The 16,895-nt window shown below is 37.9% G+C and overlaps 1 long non-coding RNA gene across 2 annotated transcripts in view; it reads left to right on the top strand.

Moving 5' to 3' along the window:
• Positions 1 to 15,294, top strand: part of LOC131994010 (uncharacterized) — a 338,911-nt gene extending 323,617 nt beyond the window's left edge. For both annotated transcript variants that reach the window (XR_009396369.1, XR_009396370.1), the window contains exon 5: positions 15,249 to 15,294. This is a non-coding gene — a long non-coding RNA (uncharacterized LOC131994010). The remainder of the gene's footprint in view (positions 1 to 15,248) is intronic.
• Positions 15,295 to 16,895: the final 1,601 nt, after the last annotated feature.

Genomic DNA, 16,895 nt, shown 5'->3' with positions numbered 1-16,895 from the left:
CATACTTGGCACAGTTGTTGGATATCGTAACAAAACACGTCGTGCAAAATTTCATTCTGATCGGATAAGAATTGCGCACGCTAGAGGCTCAAGAAGTCAAGACCCAAGATCGGTTTACATGGCAGCTATATCAGGTTATGGACCGATTTGAACCATACTTGGCACAGTTGTTGGATATCATATCAAAACACGTCATGCAAAATTTCATCCCAATCGGATAAGAATTGTGCACTCTAGAGGCTAAAGAAGTCAAGACCCAAGATCGGTTTATATGGCAGCTATATCAAAACATGGACCGATATGGCCCATTTACAATACCAACCGACCTACACTAATAAGAAGTATTTGTGCAAAATTTCAAGCGGCTAGCTTTACTCCTTCGGAGTTAGCGTGCTTTCGACAGACAGACGGACGGACGGACGGACGGACGGACGGACGGACGGACGGACAGACGGACGGACGGACGGACGGACGGACAGACGGACGGACATGGCTAGATCGACATAAAATGTCACGACGTTCAAGAATATATATACTTTATGGGGTCTCAGACGAATATTTCGAGTAGTTACAAACAGAATGACGAAATTAGTATACCCCCCATCTTATGGTGGAGGGTATAAAAATAGTATTTATTGGAACAAAAAGGCCCATTTTACATATATTTTGTATATACCAGAGGTGGTGGGTATCCGCCTTTTTACTTGTTTAGATTACCTCTTTCCTTACTCGAGCTAGAATTTTTCAAAATTGTGTTTTTGTTTTAAGCTATTGGCATTGTTGGATAAGTTGGATTTGAATAAGGGAAGTAAGATTTTATTTGTTTTCTATTGCGTTTGTGAATCAAGTCGTCTTAAAGAGCCCTGTTCAAATTCAGACGTATGCTTTGCAACCCACTCTAGTTGGGTTGGTATGCAAAGCACCGGGATCCACTCGACAATTTGTGCTAATAAAGATTCTGGCGAATCAGAAATCGCGATACAGAGAGCCGGTCAAATACTTTTAAGCAAGATCACACTTCTTGCCTTACTTTTGAAAGTTGTTTGCTGTGCTAGTCTTTGAATAGAAAGCATGGAAAGAAATGGTCATTGGAAAATATCCCGCAATGGAATCTAAATCTAATTTAAAAATCAAAAATGAAAGCGCAAACAAAACATAAAATTTTAATGAATTAAAACAAAATTTTAACGACATGTGTTAAAGATAAAAATTAAATCAAATTTTTACTTACGGCAAAATTGTAATGACATTTTTCTTAAGAAATAGTCAAGAAATCTTCCGAAAAATAAGGGACTCCTTTTTCACTTCCTCCAAATGAAGTGAGCTTGGCAAAACCTCATCTTAGTGAAGTTTTGCATGGCTGAAAATCTCATAAATGTCGCCACCATTTATATGGGAATAGCCACAGCTGAAATATTTTTAAATGCTTCAGTCGGGATTGAACCCACCCGTTGAGGAGCCGTTTGAAGGCACCGCAGTCAATTGCGTAATTAAATCTCGATTATAACCATGCATTCATCCCGAAAGTGTTAAGATGCTGGACGGGCAATCTATACTCTGTATCTAGGCAATATACCCAAACTAACTATTTTCCCTGTCTTCAAGTGATGAAACACTTAATTTTATGCAGAATATAATCGTGTCACATGCCAGCTTCCAAGGATTCATCCCTTAAACAGCTGTGTTTGAGTTCGAACACTACACGGTATTAAACAATACATGCTAACACACACAAACGCGTATGTCCATATACGCATATGAGAATGTGTGCTTTTATCCATTACAATAAAAGTCCATATTTATTTGGAGTGATTGATGACTTCCAGATACAAAGCCACACCCAGAAAGAAACATTATTTAGCCAACAAAAGAAACAAAGTGGTCAACAAACGTAAAACGATATGGGGGAAACTAAAAAGGCGCCTGCCATGTGGGGAAAACGAAAAAGATAAGAACCACACTACACACATGCATGTAGATACACATACACTCTGCTGTTTTAGGAAGTTGTCTTTTCAAAAGCATATACACGCGGAAAATATGAAAACACATGCCCACAACTTGCAGATATTGTTGCCAATGTCATTTATCTGAACTCTTCTGTGCAGGAAAGACAAGTTTTATGACTTTTGAAACGCTTCCTAATTGTGTGATCAGAAGAGAGTTTCCTGAATATCACAGGGAATCTGCTATATAGACAGATCTCTCGATATTGTTAATTGAACTCATAAAAGGGTATTTTAGAACCAATTACACCGAGACTTAGAAACGCAATATGTAGAAAAACTCTCGCACCCCTGCGTAATATGTCTTAAATATTCAAATGTTGCTTTTATATAGACTAAGAAAAACACAGAATAGTAACAAGTAAGAGCGTGCTAAGTTCGGCCGGGCCGAATCTTATATACCCTCCACCATTGATTGCATTTGTCGAGTTCTATGCGCGGTATCTCTTTTTAGACAAACATAGAATATTGAATAAGAACTGTTATCCTATTGGAGCTATATCAAGTAATAGTCCGATTCGGACTATAATTGAATGCTGATTGACATTGTAGAAGTCATTGTGTAATATTTCAGTTCATTCGGATAAGAATTGCGCCTTGTAGGGGCTCAAGAAGCAAAATCGGGAGATAGGTTTATATGGAAGCTGTATCAAGCTATTGATCGATTCGGACCATACTAGACACGTATGTTGAACGTCATGAGAGAAGCCCTTGTACACAATTTCAGCCAAATCGGATGAGAATCGCGCCCTCTAGAGGTTCGAGAAGTCAAAATCCCAGATCGGTTTATATGACAGCTGTATCAGGTTATGAACCGATTTACGCCATACTTAGCACAGTTATTGGAAGTCATAACAAAACACCTCATGCAAAATTTTAGCCAAATCGGATGAGAAGTCAAGATCCATGATCGGTTTATATGACAGCTATACCAGATTATGAACCAATTTGAATCATACTTAGCACAGTTGTTGAAAGTAATACCAAAACACTACGTGCAAAATTTTAGTTAAATCGGACGATAATTGCGCCCTCTAGAGGCTCAAGAAATCAAGACCCAAGATCGATTTATATGGCAGCTATATCAGGTTATGAACCGATTTAAACCATACTTGGCACAATTGTTGGATATCCTAACAGAATACGTCGTGCAAAATTTCATTGCAATCGGATAAGATTTGCGCCTTCTAGAGGTTCAAGAAGTCAAGACCCAGGATCGGTTTATATGGCAGCTTTATCAAAACATGGACCGATTTGAAGCATTTACAATGCCAACCGACCTACACCAATAAGAAGTATTTGTGCAAAATTTCAAGCGGCTTGCTCTACTCCTTCGGAAGTTAGCGTGCTTTCGACAGACAGACGGACGGACGGACGGACAGACGGACGGACATGGCTAGATCGACATAAAATTTCGCGACGATCAAGAATATATATACTTTATGGGGTCTCAACGAATATTTCGAGTAGTTACAAACAGAATGACGAAATTAGTATACCCCCATCCTATGGTGGAGGGTATAAAAACGGACCCATCCCATAGCGTTGACGACCCCCGCTAATAAATTATGTACCACGATCTGCGATTTCGCACGTGTTGCAGTATACGCACTGGCGGATGTATTGGAAAAGAACAGATAGTTATAACCGCTTAAGAGGAAGTGCGATGAGTCGCACATACATTTGGAGACTGAAAGACCTAGTCTCCAGACTTTCTCCCGTGTTTGAGAGACTAGCAACAATTCGCATAAAGAAAAATTCTTTAATATCAGTGTCATCTGTGTCCCGAGACTAGCAACAATTCGCATAAAGAAAAATTCTTTAATATCAGTGTCATCTGTGTCCCGTGCTGTGCCCCGACAGAACACAAGGACGAACAGACCAAGGATATATTTTATGAGCGCCTAGAGAGAATTTATACACATACGCTACACCTGCATATGACAAAAAAATCTATCTAGGACAATTTATTGCCAAGCTAGGAAGAAAGAATATCTTTGGTCCAACGATCTGAACATTTAGCCTTCACGAGGGAATATCCGATAATGGATTGACTTGAAAAATTCCCAAGGCCACATGGCTGTATCCAGATCAAGAAGTTAGGAACCATATTGATCACGTTGTAATAGATAGAAGGCATCCATTCATCACAGTGGTATGGAACCGAAATAAAACCAATAAAATATCAGCCGTCTGAGTATTTAGTATAGATATCTTCGGGAAATTTTAAAGATCAAAGCTGAGATATTAACGAGATGTTGTTGAAAATTTTAAGGCCCTTGGTGGTCTTGTTGCCTCTTGGAAGGGCTCTTAATTTGGCTTTCAAAATAGTTTTCTTTAAACGAAAACAGGGTTTGAAAAACTTGTAGGAAAAACAAGTAATGACGGGCTAAAGTCAGGCGAAGCCGACCTTTAAATACGCTACACCACATTGTCGTCGAACCTAAAATTTGCTTACATGTGAAATGTAGAATTTCGACCAAAATCCGGACTGTGGGATTTATAGAAAAATCGTAGTGCAAGATATTGAGCAGATCCTTTGATAAATGCGTTAGTAAAGACCTTAAAAATTTAAATCAGGAAATACATATAAGTGGGAGCTATATCTAAATCTGAACAGATTACTATGAAGTTTACTGGTGATCAGAAGTGACATAAGACAAATCTAAGTGACAAATTTTGTGAGAATCGCTTCACAAATGACCAAATTATTGCAATATTATTCAAAATCGAAAGAAAATAAATATGAGAACTATTCTTAATCTTAACATCGAGCAAAATTAAGAAAAACATTTTTAAGAAATACGCTGACAAAGGCTCTAAAAGTGAAAATCGGTTAATATGTTTATAGGGGGCTATTTCTGACTACGAACCGATTTCTATGAAATTCAACAGCAATGTTTGTTTAATATAAATTGGTTATCAAATGATCAAGTTATTGCAATATTAGTCCAAATCGGACGAATATATATATGGGAGCTATATCCAAATTTGAGCCGATTTCGACCAATATCCGCACGTTTTGTGATAGTCGTAGAAGATCGTAGATCGGTCGATTAATGTGATTACAAAGTTTTTAGAAGTGAAAGTCGCACGATAGATATATATGGGAGCTATATCTTTATCTGAACCAAATTCACCAGTAATATCGAGACTCGTAAGAGAATCCTTTGAGCCAAATTTCTTGAGAATCGGTTAGCAAGTGTCGATACTATTGCAGTGTTAGTTCAAATCGGGCGATCATATATATGGGAGCTATATCCAAATCAAAACCAATTTTCCAATTTCAATAGGCTTCGTCTCTAGGACAAAATAGATGCCCGTTCTAAATTTGAAGACGACGCAAGTTTCATCGATTTGAAGACGATGAAACTTGCGAACTGTACTTTATACACAAGTTAACATGGACCGACAGACAGACGGACATAGCAAAATCGATTCAGAAAATGATTCTGAGTCGATTGGTATACCTATCAATAGGTCTTACTTTCTTCCTACTACAAATAAATTCACGAAATTATAATACCCTGTACCACAGTAGTGGTGGTATATATATTAGGATGATGACTTTTTGAGTTTTTTTTTCTAAAAAATTATTTCGTGTTGCAAGAATGAATGAAATTTTGCCTATTAATGACTAAAATAAAATTTATTCCATTTATATAATGAACAAGTTAATGCGTGCTAATGTCGGCCAGAGAGAATTTCGGGACACTCCCACCATGGATTCTGCAAAAAATGTATATAAAATAAATTAAGTGGAAGGACATAATTGTATTCTATTCTTCTGCCAAACCAGCAAAAATTAAAGCTTTTAGGAACCGAACGAGGATGATCAAGTGACTGGTTTACATAGGGGCTATATCTGGTTATAGACCGATTCGGACCGTACTCGGCGCGGTTGTTGGAAGTCTTAACGGAACACTACTTGCAAAATTTCAGCAAAATCGGACAGAAATTGCGACTTGTAAGAGTTCAAGAATTCAAATCGGGAGATCGGTTTATATGGGAGCTACATCAGGTTATAGACCGATTCGGACCGTACTAATCACAGTGATTGGAAGTCATAACAGCATACTACTTTCAAAATTTCAGCTAAATCGTACAAAATGTGCGGCTTGTAAGAGCTCAAGAAGTCAAATCGGGAAATCGGCTTATAAGGGAGCTATGTCAGGTTATAGACTGATTCGAACCGCACTTGGCACAGTTGTTGGAAGTCTTAACGGAACACTACATGCAAAATTTCAAAATTTCGGTTTATATGGGAACTTTATCTAAATCTGAACCGACTATGTCTAAATCATTTCGACAGACTGACGAACGGACATGGCTAGATCGAATCAGAGCGTCGAGACGATTGAGAATATATATATATTTTATTGGGTCTTAGACGAATATTTCGAGGTGTTACAAACGGAATGACTAGATTCTTAAGCCCCCATCCTATGGTGGTGGGTATAAAAATTTCTCGCACAAACCGCTTTGAAATGAAATTTGTGTGGAATTTTTTAAATTGTTTTGTGCGTGAGTTTTTTTATACCCTCCACCATAAGATGGGGGGTATACTAATTTCGTCATTCTGTTTGTAACTACTCGAAATATTCGTCTGAGACCCCATAAAGTATATACAGCGGTCAAAAAAAGTATTCATCATTAGCAAAATTGATAATAAATTCACTTATTTTGGGTAATTGAAGAAAATTTAAAGTAAACAAATAATGCAGTTTTATGCAATAGTTTATTTTTCGTAATATGTTTTAAAATAAATTCAAAAAATAAATTTAATTAGCGCAAAAAATGCAATTTTATATAATAACACCAAAAACAGAACAAAAAAAGTATTCATCATTGATGTGCTATCATCAAAGTCAAATTCAAATATTATTTGGGAATCCCCCTTTTCTGTTTTATTTAGTAAAGGAGGCTTTGCCCTTGACAGCAAATATTTAATTTCATTGAAAATATAGTTTTTGTCAAAATGGGTCGCAAGCAAAACGAGGTTTCTGATGAGGTAAAAGTTTTGATAATAAAACACCACAGGAATGGTTTAACTCAAAAAACTATCAGTGAAATATTAAATAGACCACAATCTACTATACAATCCATCATCAGAAAGTGGACAGAAACGAAAACTGTTGACAATAAACCAAGATCTGGTCGACCAAAAGCACTTTCAGTTGGAGATGTGCGTTGGCTAGTGCGGCAAGTTCAGAAAACTCCGAAGACAAATGCGACCATTCTTCGTAAAAACACTATGGAATATTTAGGGAAGGAAGTTACTACACAAACAATTCGAAATACACTCAAAAGGCATAGTTACAGAGGAAGAACTGCACGTAAGAAGCCCTTTATAAATAAAATAAACCGAGTGAAAAGGCTAAACTTCGCAAAAATGTATGTAAAACAGCCCGAATCATTTTGGAAAACAGTCATTTTTGCAGACGAGAGCAAGTTTAATCTTTTTGGGTGCGATGGAAAGGTCATAGTGTACAGAAAACCAAATACAGAGCTTGAAGAACGAAACACAGTTGCTACTGTAAAACATGGTGGAGGTGGTTTAATGGTTTGGGGGTGTATGGCGGCTTCAGGAGCGGGAAATCTTGAAATTATTAATGGAGTAATGGATCATAAGTATTACATTGACATTTTAAAGAGAAATTTAAAAGATAGTGCTGTAAAACTTGGGCTTGGTAATAACTTTCAATATTATCAAGATAATGACCCCAAACATTCTGCTTTAAATACCAAGATGTGGATGCTGTATAACTGCCCCAAAGTCATTAAAACTCCTCCTCAAAGTCCCGACTTGAACCCAATTGAACATCTTTGGGAACATCTCGAACGCAAATTGAGAACGCGCAATTTTTCGAGCAAGAGTCAAATGCAACAGGTGATAATGGAGGAATGGACTAATATAGACCAAAATATAACCGCTAAATTAGTCCAATCGATGTCAAACCGTTTAAAAGAAGTTATAAGACGCGGTGGTCGAATAACAAAGTATTAATTTTTTATACCCTCCACCATAAGATGGGGGGTATACTAATTTCGTCATTCTGTTTGTAACTACTCGAAATATTCGTCTGAGACCCCATAAAGTATATATATTCTTGAACGTCGTGACATTTTATCTCGATCTAGCCATGTCCGTCCGTCTGTCCGTCCGTCCGTCCGTCCGTCCGTCCGTCCGTCCGTCCGTCCGTCTGTCTGTCGAAAGCACGCTAACTTCCGAAGGAGTAAAGCTAGCCGCTTGAAATTTTGCACAAATACTTCTTATTAGTGTAGGTCGGTTGGTATTGTAAATGGGCCATATCGGTCCATGTTTTGATATAGCTGCCATATAAACCGATCTTGGGTCTTGACTTCTTTAGCCTCTAGAGTGCACAATTCTTATCCGATTGGGATGAAATTTTGCATGACGTGTTTTGATATGATATCCAACAACTGTGCCAAGTATGGTTCAAATCGGTCCATAACCTGATATAGCTGCCATGTAAACCGATCTTGGGTCTTGACTTCTTGAGCCTCTAGCGTGCGCAATTCTTATCCGATCAGAATGAAATTTTGCACGACGTGTTTTGTTAATATATCCAACAACTGTGCCAAGTATGGTTCAAATCGGTCCATAACCTTAAATAGCTGCCATATAAACCGATCTTGGGTCTTGACTTCTTCAGCCTCTAGAGTGCGCAATTCTTATCCGATAGAAATGAAATTTTGCACGACGTGTTTTGTTATTATATCCAACCACAGTGCCAAGTATGGTTCAAATCGGTCCATAACCTGATATAGCTGCCATATACACCGATCTGGGGTTTTGACTTCTTGAGCCTCTAGAGTGCACAATTCTTATCCGATTGGAATGACATTTTGCACGACGTGTTTTGTTATGATACCCAACAACTGAGCCAAGTATGGTTTAAATCGGTCCATAACCTGATATAGCTGCCATATACACCGATCTTGGGTCTTGACTTCTTGAGCCTCTAGAGGGCACAATTCTTATCCGATTTGAATGAATTTTTGCACGAAGTATTTCGTTATGATATCCAACAACTGTGCCAAGTATGGTAGAAATCAGTCCATAACCTGACATAGCTGTCATATAAACAGATCTGGGGATTTGACTTCTTGAGCTTCTAGAGGGCGCAATTCCTATCCGATTTGGCTAAAATTTTGCATGACGTATTTTTTATTTTTACTTTCAACAACTGTGTCAAATAAGGTTCAAATCGGTCCATAACCTGATATAGCTGCCATATAAACCGATCTGGGATCTTGACTTCTTGACCCCTAGAGGTCGCAATTATTATCCGATATGCCTGAAATTTTGTACGATGGATCCTCTCATGACCATCAACAAACGTGTTTATTATGGTCCGAATCGGTCTATAGCCCGATACAGATCCCATATAAATCGTTCTCTCTATTTTACTTCGTGAGCCCCAATAGGCGCAATTCTTATACGAATTGGCTGACATTTTACACAGGTCTCCAACATATAATTTAATTGTGGTCCGAACCGGACCATATCTTTATATCGTTGTAATAGCAGAGCAACTCTTTTCTTATATCCTTTTTTACCTTGGAAAAAGAACTCGACAAATGCGATCCATGGTGGAGGGTATATAAGATTCGGCCCGGCCGAACTTAGCACGCTTTTACTTGTTTAAATTATGTTATTTATTTTTTTGTTTTTTTGCAATGATGAATACTTTTTTTGTTTAATTTTTTGTGTTCAGCTGTAAAATGGCCCTTTTTGTTCCAATAAATACTATTTTTTTCTTTAAAAACAATGAAATTGTGTACATATATATCACACAAGCACTACTGCATCATTAGTTTAATATGTTTTTATTCCAATTGTCTTTTGTAGACTTATTAAAAAAAAAACATTGAATGATGAATACTTTTTTTGACCGCAGTATATTCTTGATCGTCGCGACATTTTATGTCGATCTAGCCATGTCCGTCCGTCTGTCCGTCCGTCCGTCAGTCTGTCTGTCGAAAGCACGCTTACTTCCGAAGGAGTAAAGCTAGCCGCTTGAAATTTTGCACAAATACTTCTTATTAGTGTAGGTCGGTTGGTATTGTAAATGGGCCATATCGGTCCATGTTTTGATATAGCTGCCATATAAACCGATCTTGGGTCTTGATTTCTTGAGCCTCTAGAGTGCGCAATTCTTATCCGATTGGGATGAAATTTTGCACGATGTGTTTTGTTATGATATCCAACAACTGTGCCAAGTATTGTTCAAATCGGTTCATAACCTGATATAGCTGCCATATAAACCGATCTTGGGTCTTGACTTCTTGAGCCTCTAGAGTGCGCAATTCTTATCCGATTTGAATGCATTTTTGCGCGAAGTGTTTTGTTATGATATCCAACAACTGTGCCAAGTATGGTTCAAATCGGTTCACAACCTGATATAGCTGTCATATAAACAGATCTGGGGACTTGACTTCTTGAGCCTCTAGAGGTCGCAATTCTTATCCGATTGGAATGAAATTTTGCACGACGTGTTTTGTTATGATATCCAACAACTGTGCCAAGTATTGTTCAAATCGGTTCATAACCTGATATAGCTGCCATATAAACCGATCTTGGGTCTTGACTTCTTGAGCCTCTAGAGTGCGCAATTCTTATCCGATTTGAATGCATTTTTGCGCGAAGTGTTTTGTTATGATATCCAACAACTGTGCCAAGTATGGTTCAAATCGGTTCACAACCTGATATAGCTGTCATATAAACAGATCTGGGGACTTGACTTCTTGAGCCTCTAGAGGTCGCAATTATTATCCGATTTGCCTGAAATTTTGTACGACGGATTTCTGATGACCATCAACATACGTGTTTTTTACGGTCTGAATCGGTCTATAGCCCGATACAGCTCCCATATAAATCGATCTCTCTATTTTACTTCTTGAGCCCCCAAAGGGCGCAATTCTTATTCGAATTGGCTGAAATTTTATACCGGACCTTATCTTGATATCGCTCTAATAGCAGAGCAAATCTTTTCTTATATCCTTTTTTGCATAAGAAGAGATGCCGGGAGATGAACTCGACAAATGCGATCTATGGTGGAGGGTATGTAAGATTCGGCCCGGCCGAACTTAGCACGCTTTTACTTGTTTCTATCTTAAATTTTCTCTATTGGCTTTTCTCAGAGCAGGGAAGAAATAAGTTCCGCAAAATTGTGTTTGTTTGTTGTTATTGGCATTGTTGGATATGTTGGATTTGAATAAGGGAGGTAAGATTTTACTTGTTTTTTTGTGCTTGTGAATCAAGTCGTCTTAAAGAGCCCTGTTCAAATTCAGATGTATGCTTTGCAACCTACTCTAGTTCGTTTGGTATGTAATGGATCATGGTGCTGATCCATTTGACAAATTTCTGCTGTGGAAGATTCTATCGAATCAGAAATCGCTTTACAGAAAGCCGTCAAATGCTTTTAAGCAACATCACACATTTTGTCTAACTTTTGAAAGATATTTGCTGTGCTATTGAATAGAAAGCATTGAACGAAATGGTATATAGCCGGACAATATCCTGCAATGGGATAAAAATTTTCTCAAATCTTAATCAAAAACTATTAAAATGTAATACAGGGAAGCTAAGTTTGTACACAAGTCATGACTCTAATAAGTATTCAACAAGGACTCTTTGTCTACACTACGTTCCTCAATTGAGGACCTTGTGCATTTGGTTAATGATTTTGGTGCTCACCACCATAGGATGGGGGAATATTAATTTAGTCATTCCGATTGCAACACCTCGAAATACTGAAATAAAACCCTATAAAGTATATATTGGGTTGCCCAAAAAGTAATTGCGGATTTTTCATATAGTCGGCGTTGACAAATTTTTTCACAGCTTGTGACTCTGTAATTGCATTCTTTCTTCTGTTAGTTATCAGCTGTTACTTTTAGCGTGCCTTAGAAAAAAAGTATATTTGATTAAAGTTCATTCTAAGTTTTATTAAAAATGCATTTACTTTCTTTTAAAAAATCCGCATTTACTTTTTGGGCAACCCATATATTCTTGTTGGTCTCGACATTCTAAGTCGAGCTAGCTATGTCCGTCCGTCTGTTGCAATCACGATAGCGGTCGAACGTGTAAAGCTAGCCACTTGAAATTTTTCACAGATACTTCTTATTGATATAGGTCGTTGGGGCGTTGCAAATGGGCCATATCGGTTCAGATTTGGATATAGACCCCTTATGAACCGATCTCCCGATTTGACTTCCTGAGCCCCTGAAAGCCGCAATTTTCATCCGTTTTGGCTGAAATTGAGAATGTAGTGTTTTTTTAATGAACAGGACACCACAGTCAAAATGTCAGCCAAATGGGGCAAAAATTGCGGCTTCCAGGAGCTCAAGAAGTAAATCGGAGACCAGTTTATATGGGAGCTATATCTAAATCTAAACCGATATGACCCATTTGCAATCCTTAAAGACCTACATCAACTCTCAGTATCTTTGCAAAATTTCAAGGGGCTAGCTTAACACGTTCACCCGTTATCTTGATTTCGACAATTGGACCGCCCGTCCGTCCGTGGACATGGCTAGATCGTCTCAGAACGTCGAGACGATCAAGAATATATATACGTTATGGGGTCTTAGAAGAATATTTCGACGATTTGCACACGGAATGATTAGATTAGTATACCCCCATCCTATGGTGGTGGGTATAAAAATAAATGAAAGCTATTTCTAAATTGGATTGGATCTTATACACAATCAAAAGCGTTCCTCCGTGGATTGAAGAAAGGAATATGTAAAATTTAATGGCAATCGAACAACACTTGCAATGAGTAGTATCTTCATTGCAAGAATACATGGAAAGGCATGGAGGCGGGCTTGGTGGCTCAATGGGAATAACTGCTCTCCGTTTTGATATTGGTAGAAAGTCATAAAGTTATTAGATCCTGGTCCACGGCAGTGATGTAGGGTAAAGCTAGTAGTATGCCATTATTGGCTGGCCCTTGGCCAACGATAAGTGGAGACTCAACAAGTAAAAGCGTGCTAAGTTCGGCCGGGCCGAATCTTATATACCCTCCACCATGGATCGCATTTAACGAGTTCTTTTCCCGGCATCTCTTCTTAGGCAAAAAAAAGGATATAAGAAAAGATTTGCTCTGCTATTAGAACGATATCAAGATATGATCCGGTTTGGACCGCAATTAAATTATATGTTGGAAACCTGTGTAAAATGTCAGCCAATTCGAATAAGAATTACGCCCTTTGGAGGCTCAAGAAGTAAAATAGAGAGATCGATTTATATGGGAGCTGTATCGGGCTTTAGACCGATTCAGACCATAATAAACACGTATGTTAATGGTCATGAGAGAATCCGTCGTACAAAATTTCAGGCAAATCGGATAATAATTGCGACCTCTAGAGGCTCAAGAAATCAAGATCCCATATCGGTTTATATGGCAGCTAAATCAGGTTATGAACCGACTTGTTTTTTATTTGACATAGTTGTTGAAAGTAACAATAAAAAAAGTCTTGCGAAATTTCAGCCAAATCGGATAGAAATTGAGCCCTCTAGAAGCTCAAGAAGTCAAGTCCCCAGATCTGTTTATATAACAGCTATATCAGGTTATGAACCGATTTGAAACATACTTGGCACAAATGTTGGATATAATAACAAAACACGTCGTGCAAAATTTCATTCCGATCGGATAAGAATTGCGCACTCTAGAGGCTCAAGAAGTCAAGACCCCAGATCGGTTTATATGGCAGCTATATCTGGTTATGGACCGATTTGAAACATACTTGGCACAAATGTTGGATATAATAACAAAACACGTCGTGCAAAATTTCATTCTGATCGGATAAGAATTGCGCACTCTAGAGGCTCAAGAAGTCAAGACCCAAGATCGGTTTATATGGCAGCTATATCAGGTTATAAACCGATTTGAACCATACTTGGCACAGTTGTTGGATATTATAACAAAATACGGAGTGCAAAATTTCATCCCAATCGGATAAGAATTGCGCACTCTAGAGGCTCAAGAAGTCAAGACCCAAGATCGGTTTATATGGCAGCTATATCAAAACATGGACCGATATGGCCCATTTACAATACCAACCGACCTACACTAATTAGAAGTATTTGTGCAAAATTTCAAGCGGCTAGCTTTACTCCTTCGGAAGTTAGCGTGCTTTCGACAGACAGACGGACGGACGGACGGACAGACGGACGGACATGGCTAGATCGACATAAAATTTCACGACGATCAAGAATATATATACTTTATGGGGTCTCTGACGAGTATTTCGAGTAGTTACAATCAGAATGACGAAATTAGTATACCCCCCATCTTATGGTGGAGGGTATAAAAAGCATTTCTGCTTAAAAGAGTATATTTTTGCTGTTTCTTGTGTCCGCATCTTTCTTTAAGTTAATGAATAAAATATGAAATAAAAATTTACGCATACATGTTCAGCTTTTTTATACTCAAGGCCTTTGAATCGGGTATACTTATCTAGTCGTTCCGTTCGAAACACCTCGAAATATCGAGTTGAGCACCATAAAGTATATATGAGTATTCTTGAATCGTCAAACTAACCATGTCCGTCCGTCTGTGGAAATCAATATAGCGGTCGAATGAATTGAAATATCCCCTTGAACTTTTGCACAGATACTTTCTATTGATGTAGGACGCTGAGGATTGCATTTGGATATAGCTCTCTTATGAAGTCGTCCTTCGACTTGGCTTCTTGAGCCCTTAAAAGCCGCAATTTTTTTCCGATTGGGCTAAAATATTGCGTGCCGTGGCTAGTACTGTCAAAATCGGTCTATAAAATGATGAAGCTTCCATATAAACCCATATCCTGACTTGACACCTGGAGCCCCAGGAAGCCGCATTTAATATCTGATTTGATTGAAATTTTGCACGTAGTGTTTTGTAACGACTTCCAACTACTGTGTCAATGTTCAATTACTTCCAACATCCTTGATAATTATCATCCTAATCGGTCTAAAATCTGATGTAGCTCCTCATATAAACCGATCTTCCTACTAGGTTTCTACGGTCTTTAGAGGCTTACAATTTTAACTGATTTGGTAGATTTGACATGTAAAAACAACCACATCCTACAACCAAGTTAAATTGTGTAAAGTTCTTGCAGAATGCATGATGGTGTGTTCCCAAAATTCTGCCCGGCCGTACTTAGCACGTTTTGACATGTTTTTTCTAGCTAGAGCTTTGAGTGAAATTTCTTTCTTTTTTTCAGGTGCAATGCTGGACTTTTGAACAATATGCCGACAAATCAATACAAGGTAACTACATATACATTTATAATAAAATTTTCGCTATACTCCATAAGCGGACTGTCAAGGTCAATAGCTGATTTCATTTCAGATTACATAGTATGTATTTTACATATGTGCTTTCACTTTCTGTATGCACAAGATGTTCCTTATGTACGTCAAGTACGAATACAGCACACTCTAATCGGCATGTATTCTTATATATATTCAACATTTTTAATAGACATGTATTTACATGGACATATGTACGACAAAATAGGAGCTCACTTTAATTTTTTCAAAAATCAATGTTTCATATAAAATTGTTCGTATGTATCACACGATGTGGTTCTTGTGGTTGCCACATTTGAAAATACATATCGTGTTTTACCACCTACAATCATTTCTCCAAGTATATTTTTTTAGAAGAGTGTCTACCTTGTACCCACCCTAATGTATTTTCAATTCATATATAGACGAAAAATGCACTCACAAGAGTATCATGTTCTTTGCACTCTTATTTATGGTGTGTAATGGTAATGGAGTGTTGGAGTTAGTGCCTGAGTCTTATTGGCGGTAGGAGTGGCAGTGATTGTGGGAATATGTCAGTTTATGGCCATTGTCCATTTAACATTAATCAAAAGCGTAAACTGTGATACTTGAGTTGACAGATAAATGACCCCAATGCAGATGCTTGACATATTACAAACAGGACAATACATATTTCGCTACTGCCCTTATCTATACTCGTAGTTTTGTCATATATGAGGTAGCAATAAAAGTGAGGCATTGGTGATATACCAATGGAGCACAAGAAGTTCCAATATTTAAACATTGTATTAATGGCGGACGAATAAAAAACATTGGCGCTGGAGCCCACAGGAAAACTCAACATATTTTGGTAGTCTCAGAGGAAAGCCTTGTTCAAAAATTTTAGAAGATCGGTTAATAAATGCGTTTGCAAGCGGTTCAGTAGACTAAATCGTGCAATACATATAGGAATGAAAGTATTATCGAAATCTAAGCCGACATCTATGCAAAGCAAAGTCAAATGGACTTCAACGGACCATAAGAACTCCGGAAAAGATCATCCCTATTAATTGGCTGCTGTGAGAGAATTAAATGAACGCGGTTTTGTTGCCCGTCAAAATACAAAATACATATGCTGGTTGATAACCTGTCAAGAAACCATAGCATACCTCAAGAAAAACATTCGCAACGCTTTTGCCAACATACCGAATTATACGCTGCAAAGGGTGGACACGAATTTCAAAAATCTACCTACCAGTGTATGCTCAATGGGGGTCGCGTTTTGTCTTTCCAAAACTGCATGAAAAACCAGTAAGGAAGGCAAAAGTCGGGCTGAGCCGCTATATAATACCCTACACCTACCCAACAATTATAAAATCGGGCAATGCATAAATATATCTGTATATGAGAGCTATATCTAAATCTGAACCGACTTTCAAACAGATCGTTTGAAAATTTTTGTTACTACGGCCATATAGGTGGATATCAGGCGATACAAATATACGGGATATATATCCAAATCTGAACCGATTGATGAAATCTTGCAGATATATTAGGGTCAGTAACAAAACTGTCAGTGCCAAATTTTATGCAGATCAGTT

Source organism: Stomoxys calcitrans, chromosome 1 (assembly GCF_963082655.1).
Source record: "Stomoxys calcitrans chromosome 1, idStoCalc2.1, whole genome shotgun sequence".
Lineage (NCBI taxonomy): Eukaryota > Metazoa > Arthropoda > Insecta > Diptera > Muscidae > Stomoxys > Stomoxys calcitrans.
Note: the sequence above shows the minus strand (reverse complement) of the source record. Positions and strands in the feature narration are given on the sequence as shown.